This window comes from Arachis hypogaea, unplaced genomic scaffold (assembly GCF_003086295.3).
Source record: "Arachis hypogaea cultivar Tifrunner unplaced genomic scaffold, arahy.Tifrunner.gnm2.J5K5 arahy.Tifrunner.gnm2.scaffold_47, whole genome shotgun sequence".
NCBI lineage: Eukaryota > Viridiplantae > Streptophyta > Magnoliopsida > Fabales > Fabaceae > Arachis > Arachis hypogaea.
Window position 1 is genome coordinate 51,749 of NW_027255477.1, and position 5,649 is coordinate 57,397.

The following is a 5,649-nucleotide window of genomic DNA, read 5'->3' on the forward strand; positions in this document are numbered from 1 at the left end:
TAAATCGTGGCATAACTAGTTTATGCGCATCAAGTTTATGGCGCCGTTGCCGGGGATTGGTTTTCGATTGACAATTCTCAAATTGGAAGTTAACTAGATTGAGCATTTTTCTTGCTTTGTTAATTCAGTTCAAGTTACTTGTTGAATTTTAATTTCTGCACTCTGTTACATGCTTTCTTTCTTTATGCCTTTAAATTCAAGCAACTAACTCACTGACTCACTAACTATTTGAATTAATTCCTCAACTACTCTAACCATACTCTTCCATTAACCAAGAGTATTTCAATTGTTTGTTGCCTGTGCTGTGTTCTTGTATGACAGGTAGGAGAGGAGAGACATCAACTCCTCCATATACCGAACCAGAGAGGACCCTTCATAGACTTAGAAGGGAAGCAAGAGGGAAGAGAGTACTGGGAGAAGAAGAATCTGAAGGAGAATCTGAGGACAATTTTGAGAAAGCTCTAGATCTCAACATGGAAAGAGAAGTTCATAACCATGGGAGAGCTGATGGAAACAATGCCATTCCCGAGAGGAGGGTTCTTGGTTCATACATAAACCCAACATCTGGGAATTGTGGTAGCAGCATTCAGAAACCACCCATTCAGGCCAACAATTTTGAGCTCAAACCACAGCTAATATCACTTGTGGAGAATCATTGTTCATTTGGAGGGAGTGCTAATGAAGACCCAAACCAACATCTCACAAAATTCCTGAGAATTTGCGACACTGTGAAGTCCAATAGAGTCCAGGAAGATGCCTATAAACTGCTTTTGTTCCCATTTTCACTTAGGGACAAGGCAGCTAAGTGGCTGGAATCATTCCCAAGGGGGAGCCTAACAACATGGGACGAGGTGGAAAGCAAGTTTCTGGCACGTTTCTACCCCCCACAAAAGGTCAATAGGCTTCGATCTGGGGTTCAGACTTTTAGACAACAAGATGGTGAAACTCTCTACGAGGCATGGGAGAGGTTCAAGGATTTGACAAGGAAATGCCCACCAGACATGTTCCATGACTGGGTGCAATTGCATATTTTCTATGATGGACTCTCTTATGAATCAAGGAAGGCTGTAGACCATTCATCAGGAGGTTCATTGAACATGAAAAAAACTGTGGAAGAAGCCATTGAAGTGATTGAGACAGTGGCTGAGAATGAGTACTACTATGCATCAGAGAGACACAACACTAAGGGAGTCATGGAGCTGAACCATGTTGATACAATTCTAGCCCAAAACAAGGTGTTTGCCAAGCAACTAGCAGAGCTCACCAGGAAATTAGAAACAAAGCAAGTGGCTGCAATACACACACAAGATCAAGAGGAAGCAAGCACTGAAGGAGGTGATTGGGAAGAGGCCAATTATGTAGGAAATCAACAAAGGCAACCATATGATCCACATTCCAACACTTACAACCCAGGCTGGAAAAACCACCCAAACTTTGGGTGGGGAAACCAGCAAAACCAACATAACAAGTCCACATACCAAAACCCCAACCAAAGAGCATACCAAGCCACACAAAACACTTACTCCCAACCATCATATCAAGGCCAAAATAATCGACCTACCCAACCTAATCCGAACCAACAATTTCAAGATCAATTAAACAGGATAGAAGGAATGCTTGCAACCATGGGTCAAGACATAACCGAATTGAAAGCTTTTAAGGAAGAAGTAATTTCCAACTTGCAAAACCAAGGAGCTGCCATCCAGAAGTTAGAAAATCAAATTGGGTATTTGTATAAGCAAATCCCTGGGCCAAGTGTTTCTCATGCTGCCAAGGCTATTGCAAGGGAAGAATGTAAAGCCATAACCCTCAGAAGTGGAAAAAAGCTAAAGGAGATCTCAAGTGAACCCACAGAGGATGAAGCAAAGGAAAATGTGAGAGACAAGGAACAGGGACAATCCTTTACACCGTCTGCAACAAGAGAAAAAGAAAAAGAGGTCCTGAAGCCGTATACACCCAAAGCACCATATCCTCAACGTTTGATGAAAGGTGAAAAGGATGGCCAATTCTCCAGATTTTTGGAGATTTTCAAGAAGCTTCAAATCAACATTCCGTTTGCTGAGGCAATAGAGCAAATGCTACTCTATGCAAAATTCTTAAAGGAATTAATGACCAAAAAGAGAAGCTGGAGAAATGAGGAAACTGTGTTGTTGACTGAAGAATGCAGTGCCATCATTCAACACAAATTGCCTCAGAAACTGAAGGATCCAGGCAGTTTTCAAATCCCCTGCATCATAGGAGAAGTCATGGTGGAGAAGGCCTTGTGTGACTTAGGGGCCAGTATCAATTTGATGTCTCTAACAATGATGAGAAGAATGGAGATTGAGGAAGCCAAACCAACAAGAATGGCCCTCCAATTGGCAGATCGAACCTTTAAATTCCCTCATGGGATAGTTGAAGATTTGTTGGTAAAAGTGGGAGATTTCATATTCCCTGCCGATTTTGTGGTATTAGATATGGAGGAAGAAGCCGAAGCTTCAATAATTCTGGGAAGACCCTTCCTGGCTACTGCAGGGGCCATCATAGATGTCCAAAAGGGTGAGCTCACTCTTAGACTGCATGATGAGCAATTGGTGTTTAACGTATTCAAGGCAATGAGCTATCCATCAGAATCACTAAAGGAATGCATGAGGGTGGATGTAGTGGACATTGCAGTACAAGAAACCTTTGAGGAAACAACAAAGGAAGTGGCAGAGGAGGAGTTCACCAAGGATATTGAAGATAGTGACATCAAGGCTGCTGAAACAACCATGCCAAGCATGCCAGATAGAGTGAAAGAAGAGAAGGAAGCACCAAAACCTGAGCTCAAAGCATTGCCCTCTAATCTCAAGTATGCATACTTGGGTAGTAATGAGAGCTATCCTGTTATCATTAGCGCTGCCCTGAGCCAAGAACAGGAAGAAAAATTGATCAATGTGCTACAAACTCATCAAGACGCCATTGGATGGACCCTAGCTGATTTGAAGGGGATAAGTTCATCCATATGCATGCATAAAATCTTGTTAGAAGAGGATGCTAGACCCTACATTCAAGCTCAGAGAAGATTGAATCCCGTCATGAAAGAAGTGGTACAAAAGGAGGTCATGAAGTTATGGCAGGCAGGGGTAATCTACCCCATTTCTGATAGCCCATGGGTTAGTCCCATCCATGTAGTGCCCAAGAAAGGTGGCATAACTGTGGTGCCAAATGAGAGGAACGAACTCATACCCACAAGAACTGTCACTGGGTGGAGGATGTGCATAGACTACAGGAAGCTCAATGAAGCCACCAGAAAAGATCATTTCCCACTCCCATTCATGGATCAGATGCTTGAAAGGCTTGCAGGACATGCTTACTATTGCTTTCTGGATGGATACTCAGGCTATAATCAGATAGTAGTTGATCCTAGAGATCAAGAGAAAACATCATTTGTTTGTCCATATGGAGTTTTTGCTTATAGACGCATGCCCTTTGGATTGTGTAATGCACCTGCCACTTTCCAAAGATGCATGCTGTCCATCTTTTCGGACATGATTGAAAAATTTATTGAGGTTTTTATGGATGATTTTTCTGTGTTTGGAGATTCTTTTCCTAGCTGCCTACACCACCTTGCTTTGGTGCTTAAGAGATGCCAAGAGACCAACCTAGTATTAAACTGGGAAAAGTGTCATTTCATTGTCACAGAAGGAATAGTCCTTGGCCACAAAATCTCGAATAGAGGCATTGAGGTGGACAGAGCTAAGGTGGAACTCATTGAAAAATTACCTCCACCAAGTAATGTCAAGGCAATTAGGAGTTTTTTGGGACACGCTGGCTTTTACAGAAGGTTTATTAGAGACTTTTCTAAAATAGCCAAACCTTTGAGTAACTTGCTTGTCTCTGATACACCCTTTGTATTTGATAAAAATTGCATGATAGCCTATGAACTTTTGAAGCAAAAACTTTCCTCTGCACCTATCATTGCCCCACCTGATTGGAACTTACCTTTTGAACTGATGTGTGATGCATCAAACCTTGCTGTTGGGGCAGTGTTAGGACAAAGGAAAGACAATTTGATACATGTGATTTATTATGCCAGTAAAGTCTTGAATGATAACCAAAGGAATTACATAACCACTGAAAAAGAACTCTTGGCAATAGTCTTTGCATTTGACAAATTTAGATCTTATCTCATTGGATCTAAAGTCATTGTTTTCACTGATCATTCAGCTTTAAAATACTTACTTGCTAAACAAGAATCCAAACCAAAACTTATTAGATGGGTTCTTTTGTTTCAGGAATTTGACATTGAAATCAAAGACAAGAAGGGCGTAGAGAACAAGGTGGCAGACCATTTATCAAGGATACCATGTGAAGAAAGAAGCGCACAAAGCACACATATAAATGAGTGCTTTCCTGATGAACAACTCATGGTAATTCACAAAGCACCCTGGTTTGCAGACATAGCGAACTTCAAGGCGACTGGGAGTTTGCCGTTGGAATTTAACAAGCATCAAAGGAAGAAATTGGTAAATGATGCCAAATACTTCATCTGGGACGAACCATACTTGTTCAAAAAATGTTCGGATGGCATACTCAGAAGATGCATATCAGAGGAAGAAGGAAGGGAAGTCTTATGGGACTGCCATGGCTCCACTTATGGAGGACATTTTGCAGGAGAAAGAACAGCAGCTAAGGTGTTGCAGTGTGGTTTTTATTGGCCCACTATCTTCAAAGATGCAAAGGAACTAGTGAAGCACTGCCATGAATGCCAGAAAGCGGGGAACCTGCCAAGAAGAAATGAAATGCCACAACAATTCATTCTGGAACTTGAATTGTTTGATGTATGGGGGATAGATTTCATGGGACCCTTCCCCACCTCATACTCAAATAATTACATCCTTGTGGCAGTAGACTATGTCTCCAAATGGGTTGAAGCAATAGCAACTCCAACCAATGATAATAAGGTAGTCATGAACTTCCTCAGAAAACACATTTTTTGCCGTTTTGGGGTTCCAAGAACAATCATCAGTGATGGAGGAAGCCACTTCTGCAACAAACCATTAGAGGCATTGCTTCTAAAATATGGAGTCAAACACAAGGTAGCCACACCATACCATCCACAGACAAGTGGGCAAGCCGAAATATCTAATAGGGAACTCAAAAGAATCCTGGAAAAGACTGTGGGAACTTCAAGGAAGGACTGGTCGAGTAAGCTAGATGATGCTCTTTGGGCATATAGGACAGCTTTCAAGACACCAATTGGAATGTCTCCTTACCAACTAGTATATGGAAAAGCTTGCCATTTGCCACTGGAATTGGAGCACAAGGCATTCTGGGCCTTGAAACTCTTAAACTTGGACAGCAAAGCTGCTGGAGAAAGAAGGATGTTGCAAATTCAAGAGTTGAAAGAATTCAGAGCTGAAGCTTATGAGAATGCCAAAATTTACAAAGAAAGAGCAAAGAAGAAGCATGACAGCAACATAGCCCCAAGGAAATTTGAGGAGGGACAAAAAGTATTGCTCTACAATTCTAGGCAGAAGCTATTTCTAGGGAAGCTAAAATCAAGGTGGTCTGGACCATTCCTTGTCACCAAAGTCTCCCAATATGGACAAATAGAAATCATGGAAGAAAAGTCACAACGAACCTTCACGGTGAATGGTCAAAGACTCAAACATTACTTGGGAGATG

The 5,649-nt window shown here is 41.7% G+C and overlaps 1 non-coding gene across 1 annotated transcript; it reads right to left on the reverse strand.

Annotated features, from left to right (window-relative positions):
* Window positions 1-899: 899 nt before the first annotated feature.
* On the reverse strand, window positions 900-1,003 carry LOC114927194 (small nucleolar RNA R71). The gene has a single exon (XR_003817586.1). It is a non-coding gene; the product is annotated as a small nucleolar RNA R71 (small nucleolar RNA).
* Window positions 1,004-5,649: the final 4,646 nt, after the last annotated feature.